Raw genomic sequence first — 12,611 nt, 5'->3', positions numbered from 1 at the left:
CATCCTCTTATGGATATTTGGGAAGAATAGATTTGCTCAGTGTGCATATTTTTCTTTCATTGCTTAACCATAAACAGTTTGGAATTTTTAGTAGATTATTTTGTTGTTTCACGTTCTCTGAATGCACTGAATGATGCTTTCTCATTTAATTTTCTTCCATATTCTAATTTGTGGTTTCTGGCTTTGAGAGGCATAACAATAGATTATTAGCCATTACTGAAAATCCTGGAATACAAATTAAATGGTATTGATTTCTTCTTTGCCTTAGAATGTGTTTTCCTTTATATTCAAGGGAGATTTTTATCTACTTCCACTCTGCTGAGCTTGTCTATTTTGTTAATGTAAATCTATGCCTTGCTACTTTGATCTGCACAACACATTGGTTTGTGTTCACAGAGAAGTAAGTTCTCTTTCCATGGAAGTGGACTGCCCCCTCCTTTCTGAAACCTAGCTGGGTTTTCAGGAATTTATAGAATATCCTATTGGTACTTTACAGAACATTCAAAACTAAAAATTTATATTTCTCTTCTAATTTCAGACATATAATAAAAATTTTAAAGTTTCTTACACCTCATATTTTTTTAGATATTTAAAATTTATAAGCATATGTTAATTGTACACAGTAGTAGGTTTCAGTTTTTACTCCATATGTATCTTGTACTTTGAATATAATAATTCTACTACTCTGTTTATCCACACCCTTCAATCTTATTCTTGCTTTGTTTCCTGGTTTCTGTTCTCTCAGTCTATTTACCTCCCTTGTTAAATTTTTCTTTAATATTTAAAAATTTAGATTCTCTGGCCATTTTCTTAGAAAGTATCCGTTTTATAACTTTCTGCTCTTTGTTATGAAATCTCAACATTTTTTTCTTTTGCTAAAAGGGTTTACTGCTTCTTTTTTGGTTTTCTCATCTTTTCATGGTTGTCTTTCTGAGCCACATGGTGATTCTTAGCTCTTTATTTCTCTTTGCTTTTGAAAACCTGGTCTCTGCATGCATCCACACAACCTCTCTCACACTGACACACACACACACACACACACACACACACACACACACACACACACCACATCTCCAGTGAACAAAGACTGCAGTGCAGGCTGTGCTCAGAGTTTGTTTACTGGTATTAAACAGAGGCAGTCCTCTCCCTCTCTTGCTGCTCTCCTGGATAAGTGTTATTGCTGGCAGTTGCTTAAAACAAACATGGAAGGAGTGAGATGCCAGGCACATATTTTGCTTCTGAAAAATACTTATTTCCAGTATTTGCCTTAGGGCAACTCTCATAATCCCTGGATACAGAATTTCGCAGTCTTAGATGTCCCCAGATACCCTCATCTCTACATAAGTCCCTGTTGGCCAATGTCTTGAACTTCAAATTCTTCCAAATCCCTAGTTCATTACTGATAATATTTATTCTTTAACCTTGATATTAAAGATTTCTTTCCATTATTAATGTATCTAAGTATCCAGCTAACTGAATACTGTGAAGTGTATGGTTGGGTTTATTTAGCCATATCAATCTACTCTCTTCTCCTAGCAATATCTCTGTAATACTCAGACTCATGGAAGAGTGAGGATGTAAACACTCCATATGTGGTTCCTATCAGAAGGATTACAATCTTGTTTTGTTTTTTATTTTTGTTTTTTGTTTGTTCATTTGCTTTTATTTTATTATTGTCAAGTTGATACAACCCAGAGTCACCTGGGAAGAGGAAAACTCAACTAAGGCATTTCCCAGAACTTGTCTTGATGATTGATGTGGGAGGACCCAGCCCATTGTGGGCATCACCATCTATTGGCAGGTAGATCTGGGCTGTATAAGAAAGTTAGATGAGTGTGAGCCAGTGAATGAGCAAGCAAGCTGTGTCCTCCATTGCTCCTGCTTCCAAGTTCCTGTCTTACGTTCCTGCCCTGACTTTCTCAATGATGGATTATTATCAAATTTCGTATAATTATATTGAAATTTGAAGAGGAACATTCCTCCCAGTTGCATTTGGTCAGAGGTTTGTATAACAGCAACAGAATAGAAGGGGTGCATTCCCATTAATGTTCTATGATGAAACAAAAGGCAGCATACTTAAAGACAAGGGCTTACTACTGAAGGAACAATAAAAGAACAGCTAGGGGAATCTCCATCCCTGACCTCAAGCTTTACTACAGAGTAATAGTGATTAAACACACACACACACACACACACACACACACACACACACACACACACACACACACACCTGCATGGTATTGCTACAGAGACAGACATGTTGATCAATGGAATAGGTAGGACTGGAGACCCAGAAATAAAACCACACACTTACAGACACTTGATCTTTGACAAAGAAGTAAAAAATGTACAATGGAAAAAAGAAAGCATCTTCAATAACTGGTGCTGGTCTAACTGGCTGCCTGTATGTAGAAAAATAAAAATGGAACCATATTTGTCACCTTGCACAAAGCTCAATTCCAAGAGGATCAAGGATCTCAACATAAAACCAGATATACTCAATCTAATAGAAGAGAAAGTGGGAAAGAGCCTTGAACTCATTGGCACAGGGGGAAATGTCCTAAACAGAACTCCAATGGATCATGCTCTAAGATCAAAAATTGATAAATGGGACCTCATGAAACTGAAAAGCTTCTGTAAGGCAAAGGACATAGTCAATAGGACATATTGGCAACCTACAGATTGGGAAAAAAAAAATTCACTAACCCCACATCCGATAGAGGGCTAATATTCAAAATATAAAAAAGAATTCAAGAAGCTAACCACCAAAAAACCCAAACAACCCAATCAAAAAATGGGGTATAGAGCTAAACTGAGAATTCATGACAAAGGAATATTGAATGGTTTAAAAGCACCTAACGAAATGTTCAAAGTCCTTAGTGATCAGAGAAATGCAAATCAAAATGACCCTGAGATACCACCTTAACACCAATCAGAAGGTTAAGATCAAACTTCAGGTGACAACACATGTTGGAGAGGATGTGGAGAAAAAGGAACACTCCTCTATTGCTGGTGGGATTGCAAACTGGTACATCCACTCTGGAAATTAATCTGGAGGTTCCTCAGAAAATTGGAAATAGATCTGCCTGAAGGTCCTGCTATACCACTGTTGGGAATATACCCAAAAAGGCCCACCATGCCACAGGGGCATGTGTTCCACTTTGTTCATAGCAGCCTTATTTGTAATAGCCAGAAGCTGTAAACAACCCAGATGTCCCATGACAGAAGAATGGATACAGAAAATGCAGTTCATTTACATTATTGGATACTACTTAGCAATTAAGACCGAGGAGATCCTGAGTTTTGCAGTGAAATGGATGGAACTAGAAAATATCATCCTGAGTGAGGTAACCCAGACCCCAAAGAACATGCATGGTATTTACTAGTAAGTGGATATTAGCCCCCGCCGCCCCAAAAGTATAGAATACTCAAGATACAGTCCAGAGATCTGCAAAAGGTCAACAAGCTGAAGGGCCCAAGTGAGGATGCCAGAGCCCCACTTGGGATGGAGAAGAAAGCAATCACAAGTGAGGAGGGAGGGATCTGGGAGGGAAAGGGGACTGGGGGGGTTGAGGAGGGGAACATGGTCTGGTATTGGGTGGAAGATGGGGGATGAAGCCCTGAGGGCCAGTAGAGAGAGTGGAGGCAGGCAGCCTCAGGGGGCGGGAGGCTGCAGGGACCCTCTGGAATTTACCATAAACTTGGGAGGTGAGGGACTCTTGGGACTCAAGACGAGGGACCCTGGATTAAATGACCAACAGTGGAAATAGGGAACTTTTGGAGCCCACCTCCAGCAAAAAGACAGAGCATTGAGTGAGGAAGGTGGTTGCTATCCCATAGTCAAAACTCTGGCCCATAATTGTTCCTGTCTGAAATAACTGCAGGGATAGAAGTGGACAGGAGCCTGAGGAAAGGAAGATCCAGTGACAGGCTCAAAGTAGGATCCAGCTCAAGGGGAGGCCCCAAGGCCTGACACTATTACTGAGACAATTCACAACAAGGGACCTATCATGACAGCCCTTCAAAAGACCCAACAAGCAGATGAACGTGTCAGATGCAGATATCCGCACCCAACCAAAGAACAGAAGCTGCTGACCCCTGTGGTTGAATTAGGCTGAAGGAAGTTTAGGAGGAGGGCAACCCTGAAGGAGAACCAACAATCTCTATTAACCTGGGATCTCTCAGACATTGCATTGCTAACCGGGAAGCATGTGCCAGCTGATGTGAGACCCCCAACACACATATAGCAGAGGACTGCAGAGTTTGAGTTTAGTCAGAGAAGATGCACGTACCCCTCAAGGGACTGGAGGGCCCATGGAGTTTAGAGATCTGGTGGTGTGGGGCTGGAGGACATCCTTGTGGAGGCAGAGGGCTGGAAGAAGTATAGGATGTGGAGTAGTTGGAGGGAGGACAGGGAGAGGAGTGGAATTTGAAATGTAAAAGAAAAGAAAATAATAATAATGATAAAAAAGAAATTAGAATGATTTGTAATTTTTGAACTAAAGAAACACTCAAAACTCTCCTGTAATACTTTATAATATAAGTACACAGTAAGAAAATTTAAGAAACCAAATTTCTTCCTCACTATTAATTAATGAAAATATCAATAATATGTGCCTGGAATCAGTAATTGTGGGAGAAAAACATGTCAGACTTCTGTGATATTTTTAACGACAAGGCAGGACCTCATATTTAGACTTGTGATTTTCTTTTAGGGGAGGAAGAATAAGATGGCTCTGTCCTCTCTTTGCTGTGATAAAGCAGAGTCACTCAGAGTTCAGTAGAATGAATTCTAACTTGTGCTGGAGAGCTGGTGTTTTGGTTCCCTAGATGGTTCTGGTAATTAGCTTACAGGCAATTAAGGCGACAATGTTCCTACAACACTAAGCTGACACCTTTAGTTTCTTTAATGTTGTATTAAGAGATTTAGTTCAGGGTCCCAGATATTTTTTGAGGCAAGATAGCCTTAGTTCTTCTGTGGGAATCTTTACAATGTAGTTCAAGTAAAAGTATTTAGAGGCAAAGTAGGGAAATGTAACAACCCTTTGTTCCCTGGGCTTCTGAGTAGCTTCCTAGTGAGAGAAAAGGCTATAGAGCGAAAGGGTCTGCGTGTAGTGTCCTTTCTAGACCTTGTGGTTGTTAGCCATAGGAATTGATGTCAAGCCTTGACCACTTGTATCTTTCTGGTTCCAGGACATGCTATCTGATTTCCGTGTTCCTAGAGAGATTTAAGAGAACAAGATGCACTAGCAACATTCTGACGCAGAACAATTCTATAGGCCAAGGAAACAGAAGCTAGAGAGGGGAAAATAGCATCAGGAAGACATGGTTGCTGAAGACACCCTCAGTCATTGTTAGGCTGATACAGCCTAGGCGGGACCTTATTTGATAGATATTCGTGGGGTGGGAAGCTGTGTGCACAGAATGTAGAATCCAAGTAAGAGAGTCCCCTAAATAGCAATAGGCAGTATAGAAACTACAAATGAGGCAGAATATAAAGAACTGAATAACTGGGTAATTGGTGATTTCGTGTAAATGAACAACAGAAGTCCCTGGCTGGGGGTTGGGTTGCCTTTTACCCTAGATTTCCATATACAAAATGAATAATAGAAGCATGGTTTTCATCCACCTCACCAGTTATGGAACACATGAACACATGGGATAAAGTTTCTTTGCAAGCAATGGATTTTCAAGCATGATGAAATCACTAGACTGTAATCTGACCATGTCTTGCTTATATCCCTATAAACAATTGAGGGGCTGACAACCATAACAATGCTTTGTTTAAGGGCAAGTTGGGAAACTGAACTCCCACTTGAAAACTATCAGGCACAATAATGTTAAAATAAGCTGAAACTAACCACAGAAAAGTGTGTGTATTACAGCCACAGACAAGGGTTTGAGCTGCCCAGTAGCCTTCCAGTGGCTTCTTGACTCTTGGTGACCATGGACATTGAATAGCCTTTATCTACTGTGTTGTTCAAAGTAAATTCCCTCACTCCAATAAGTTTTAGTAGATCAATACATCAGCAGACTATGCCACAAAAATAGGTCTGACTTCAATGACATCATCATTAAGCGAATTTGAGGCAGAACTCATGTGGGTAGCATCACATACTCAATACAAGCCAAAGTAGGTGTTGGCTCTAGTCACAGTCCGAGTTGATGGACATTCTTGTGCAAGGTGAGTGCATCGAAACCTGTGGAGTTTGTAGCTCTAGGGACCAAATCCAGCTCTCTTTTCTTCCCTGAGGAAGCTCTCAATCTTCATGCTCTCTCTTCATATCCTTCTTGCTTCCCTCTTGGTGTTTCTAGAAACTAGTATCTAGATTTCTAGTACTATTAAATAGTCAATGTCACCAAAGCATTTGGTGTTTCAAACACAGAAAACTTTTTAAAAAGAAAAATTAAACGTAGTTCCTAATCATCATTTTCCCTCTATTCTTACAAATGGGCATTTCCTCAAACTTCTTTCTCTCCCACCTATCATGACATTTTTGGATTATATTTATAATTTAAAATTCTGCCTCCGAGTATCCAATGTACCAGAGGACAACCTCGAACTTCTGACTCTACTCTCTACTTTCCGAGTGTTAGCATCCTAGGCAAACTCTGTACCCACTGAGCTGTACTCTCAGCCTGTGCTAGTTTATTTGTCTCTTGTGAACTGTTAGGCATCCTACCTTCCCTAGCCCATGCTGGATGGAGTTTTAGGTAGAGAGGTGACGAATGACAAGGGCCTTCTGAGGAAACAGGAAAGGTTTATGTTGGTCATTGTCATCATGTCAGAAAACAAGAAAACATACTTCCATTCACTCTTGAGACAATTGCTGCTGAAGCCAAGCCTACACATCTGCTGACCTTCAAGTATGTATTAAATGCTTACCTTTGTGCTGTTATCTTGTATACCGTGTCTAATAAGCAACTCTCTCCGCACACAGGAGAAAGATGCATTGCTTTTCATGTGCTTGCCGTCAACCTGCAAGAGACATCCTTCTATACTAAGCACCTCTCCTCAGTTGAGGTAAGCAGTGTTATCTCCACTTAGGTTGGAGAACCAGGATGCGGGGCTGGGCATGACTACAAAACCCCAGAATACAGGGTAGCACTTAGAACCAACCCTGGAAGGCATTTAAACGTTACTGTGGGTTTAAGCTGGTTGTGTGCCTGAAGAGATCACCGTCACAGATACCAAGATATCATTTACTGATTTGACAGTAAATTTCAGGGATTAGATGTAAAACCCAAATTTGGAGAATATCAATTTTCTCTACTGCTCCATCCACTGCTCAAACATTGATTAAGTATAAAGCACACAAACTCAAGGAAATTGCTTGAAGAATCTGTGCACTCAGCAGCAGAATGAAGAGATGGGACTGGCTTCAGGGCAAGGGTTAAAGTAGCAAAACTGCCCTTGCACCTTTGCTCATTGTGATTCTGCATATCCATCCACCAGAGTGTTCTTCACCAAACACTCTAAGGAAACCCCAGCATGATTTTCTCTGAAATCTCTTGTCCAATATTCTAAGGCTGAAATATGTTCAACAGCAAATGGAATTCCCCTGTCTCTTGCCTCCATTGCACTTATTTATTTCAAGCGCTTTTACCCTTTCTCCTTCTCATGGTTCCTTGGTATCACTTCCCACCTCCCTCTCACTGTGTAATCTCTTCCCTTCTGGAGTGTCTTTATTAGCAAGCTAATGTCAGTATGTAGTGGGGATACTGAAGGAGTCAGAGAGAAGGGTTCAGAGCTGGAGGAAGAGATGTGGCTCAGGTGGGACCCGGATGCCCAGTGCAGAGTGCTTTGTTGTGCTTGTTTGGGAGCTACTTGTCCATGGTTTTTCATAATTTCCTGTGTCAGCTGTGAAGAGTCAAAATAGAAGCCAAGCTACAAGCTGAAGAGTTATATAAGATTATGCCAGAAACATTATCAGCAACAAATTTAATTAATCAGATTAATGCTTAACAAATAGGCTGTTGAGAAGTTTGAAATCCTAAGTTTATGCAGGTATCCAGCACCCTCATATAAACATACCTGCTGAAGAACACAGGAACCCTGGACCAGGTAGATTTCTTGGTGATGCTGTAAGAAATACATTTCTTTATTTACAGTGATGTGTATTCTATTACAGGTCATGTGTTATAGTTGATTTGAAGACTGTCATGTGGCTAGCTTTTTATTAATTCTGAATAAACTTTAAGTAGGCACTTTAGTTTAAAAGACAGGTGAGGAAGTAATGTTCTACTATGAAATAATACTGCTTTCTTTAATATGCATAATAAAGAAGTCATAATTTTTACTCAAGCTTGACTGATATAATTATGCTTCTTCTCAAAATTCTGCTGAATTCATCTTTAACTATTTCTTGAGATTTCTGCTGATTAGAATCCATCTTTAACTATTTCTTGAGATTAATACAATGCTTTGGAATTCTGAATCTATGTACCTTTGATCGTTTTCTCCCTGTTATATATAATAATAACAATGTCAGCAATATGCGGCTGTGTCTATTGGCTCTCAGAGCATTTTTGTGAAGTGATAGGTCATCTAAGCATCATATCAACTTCTGTTCTCAAATCATATCATCTGTGTGTCAGGTATTGGAGAAGGAGTGTCACAGAGTACACTTGGGCTGGTCCATTTGGAAGTGGGAATAAATGGGCCTTTTGGGTAGAGACTACAATGATCCATCACTTTGATTTACATTTCTTTTTTCTTTTTTATTCACAAAACCATTTTACTCATATAATATCAATAAAAAGTGCACATTTTCTAAGAAACACAGTAATAGCATAATTATTATTTGATAGCATAAATTATTTATTATGCTATTATCCCCATGAACATGGCCAGTACTAAGCCACACGCATAAGTTTCATGCACATAGACTAGTGATTACAAAATCAAGTTTCAGTGAAGGTTTTATAAATTTATAAATGGGTTAACCTTTCTCCAAAATTATCTGGAATAGTGAACTATCACTCTATTTCCTAAGTGTGCTCTTGACAACTCAGAGAACCTGGAGCATCTAGGAAACATGAGTGGAACTGCTACATTAACTGTAGCATTTGAATCGTAATAATTGCCATTTCATTGTTTTTGGGAACTGTGCAAGAACCCCAAACAAATATTGGCTTATACTGTGCTTTGGATGTTGTCTATGGATACACACTTGTCCTCACAACAGTTCAGTATGCTTTTTTTTTCTTAGTCATTTACCAAATACCTCAGAAAAGCTCACATGAAATTTAGCTGTTATTTTCTCCTTTGGGACAAAGCTTTATGATAAAACCAGATGGAATCTAAAATGAAGCCATGAGTTAGAACCTGCTGCCCGCCTTTTGTTTTACCATCTCCAGTGCTGTTGTCAAGATAGTTCTTTATCTAAGGGTGCCCAAAAGGAGAAACAAAACAAAACAAAACCAGGAAACAAAGGATTTCTAGCAGAAAATATAGGTGATTGCGTGCTTTTGCCTGTGGCCTTAAACAGACATCTGGTTTACATTTTCTGTTGTACTTCAGAATTTTACTAGCTCTTGAAAACATGATAGGAAAATTAAACCACAAATATGAAAAAGAGAAGGAGAAGAAGCTGTTAAAGAACCAGACAGGGAGAGGAGAAGGAAGCTGTAATCAAGAACACAAATTAGAACAATCTACCTCCTTCAAAGAAGACAAGAGAAAATACCTCCCCCATACACAAGGACTATGGGAGCAGAGATCTGCAGTAGTTTCCTTCCGTGCATCAGTATGATGTCACGGGAAAAGCACCTTCTGTCTAATTAAGGGTTCTTAGTCAAGTGATCATGTCCTGAAATCAACCCTAAGAAGAAAGGAAGCTCTGGAGAAACCCAAGGCATAGTTAATCTGCTCAAAGAGAAACAAACAAATAAACACAAAACAGTAACATTATTAATAACAACCACAAAAAAATCCCATATCTATATTTCCTTTTTATCTTCTTACGTAACCTCATTCATTGTCTTCTCAGATCAAGTGAATGCTGAAATTTTATAAGACCAGAAAGTAGTAGATATGATTTCTAATTTAGAATGCCCAGGTCTATTAAGAGCGCATGCATACACACACACACACACACACACACACATACACACACACACACGCGCACACACACACACACACACGAAATAGGACTTAGTACTTCAAGGGGAAATTATATTTATAATTGCAATGGAGAAGAGGAAGAAAGCATGATGAGAGGACACAGCATCTGCTGTTTCCAGACTGGTCTCCTTGCAAAGGACTGATAACGTTCTATGTTGCTCTTCTGACTCATCTTCTCAGCTTATCCCAAATCTTGGGCATCATAAAATTCAATAAAATGTCAACATGGGGATAAATGCTCATTTGTTTTTTCTAGGAAGGACTTCCACCAGAAATCCATTCAGTTTCCCAAAGGTTAGCAACACTTTCATCAACACACTGTGTCCTTTCTGAATCAGGACCAATGAGCCGTCTCATGGAATTTGACTGTAGATATAATCTTTGTCCGATTCTTTTTTTGTTCCATTTCAGACTCAGAAAAAGTATAAATGGCCAAGAAAGGAGTTTTGTCCTTTGGAACCTTTGAGTTGTAAGTTGGTGGGGAGAGAATGTGGGCAGCTCTGTTTCCTGGCTGGTGCTCTTATAATAATTCATTTGACAGAGACTTCTAGTAGGTCTGGGTTTCTTCCTTTCCAGACACTTACACAGTGCTTCCAGAAGTGGTGGGGCTGTGTTCCAATTCCACTTTGGAGTATACAAGCTTGGCTCTTCTATATCTTAGGAGAAAAACTGTAGAGCACACTTACATTTTATCCTATTTGATGCAATGAAAATTGTCCATTCAGCATGTTGACCTCCATTCAGTCTGCCTCCACATAGTAGTCTGTCTTCTTTCTCTTGCCCCATTTTCTCCCCACTTATTTTGAACTAATTGAATACCTGAGTTCACATCCCAATTCTGCTACCTTTTTTGTGATGTGCTTCCATTTCACCCTTAACCAAGAGAATAATATAGATACCTCTTCTCAGAGAGCTCTGGAGGGTCACTTTTATGCGTGGGATTGACTCAGAATAACCTGCAGCTAGCTCATAGTGAAAAAAAATGCTATTGCTCAAAATGAGGGTCAAGGGGAGGCAGTAAACAGTATTAAAAAAGCTTTATCAGTTTTGTTGGCCCAGACCTCAAATCTTGTTCGCATGTGCGTGTATGCCTGTGTGTGTATGTGTGTGTATGTGTGTGTATGTGTGTGTATATAATGTGTATGTATGTATGTATGTGTGTGTGTGTGTATATATGTGTGTATGTCTGGGTGTATGTGTGTGTATATAATGTGTATGTATGTATGTATATATATGTGTGTGTGTAGTGTGTGTATGTATGTGTGTGTGTGTATGTGTGTAGTGTGTGTATGTATGTGTGTGTGTAAATATGTGTTATGTATGTGTGTGTATGTACGTATTTATATGTGTATTTGTATTTGTGTATGTGTGTGTGTATATATGTGTTATGTATGTGTGTGTATGTATGTATGTATGTGTGTATTTGTGTATGTGTGTATGTGTGTGTGTGTGTAAGTATAAGGATACTAGATTCTTTGGCTGGAAAAAGATCTGCAAGTAGCCAAGATGATAATGTGCATGATCAAAGAGGACGTTGTATGCTTGTGAGTTGGGACCAGCAGTTAACTTAGACCAACCTTTCTGAAGGTCAACAGGGCAACAGAAAGCAAAGGATTTAAAAGATAGTTGTGATTTGATACTGCTATCCCATTGGACAAATTTTCCTAAGGATATAACTTGTGTAAGGATGTGGGAATGTGTTCCTATGCTTCAGGAATATTCATTGTAATGCTCACTCAATAAAAACACAAGCAGCACCAGTTGGTTAAGTTAAGTATGGAGATTTCAAACAACAGATCACTGTACTGGAGAAAATGTATTTATTAGTATGAGAAATTATTATAATATATGGCCAATGAAAATAATAACTTTAAATCCCTGTGTTTGGTTTGTACTTAGAGTAGTGAGAGGCAGCTTGGACACTGGCCAAGTCTCTGTAGGGTTCAGTGGTCTTCTTTGAGGGAGTTATTTTGGGTATGGTTTTAGATTAGTGGTTCACACGCTGTGGGTTGTGACCCCTTTGGGGGTCAAATGAACCTTTCATGGGGGTCACTCAAGAACATTGGAAAACACAGATATTTACATGACAATTCATAACAGTAGCAAAACCACTATTTTAGATTTTATTTTTCCCTATATATTCTGATTTCCAGCATTCAACAAATATTACTTTTTGTTTTTAAAGGAATTTCACATGAAATGCTTATGTGCTTAAATATTATGGTTAGTTTTTAGAAGTCATATTGCATTTTTTGAGTCAACATGTTTATATTTTTTTAACCATTAGAAAAATCTTGTCCAGCTTTGGCTTTATAACAAGCTGGCCACAGAGACTATTACATGGTTGTGTGCATTTAGTATTCATTTTGTTTTAATCTGTGATTTGGCTACATGGATGCTAAGCCTGCCTCTATGAAGCTGTATGGATAACAGAGATATGAAAGTGACTTTAAGATTATACAAGTACAATTTTGAAATTGTTTAT

This window comes from Mus caroli, unplaced genomic scaffold (genome assembly GCF_978045245.1).
Source record: "Mus caroli unplaced genomic scaffold, Mus_caroli_1 scaffold_11, whole genome shotgun sequence".
Taxonomy (NCBI): Eukaryota; Metazoa; Chordata; class Mammalia; order Rodentia; family Muridae; genus Mus; species Mus caroli.
This window is presented reverse-complemented; position numbering follows the sequence as displayed.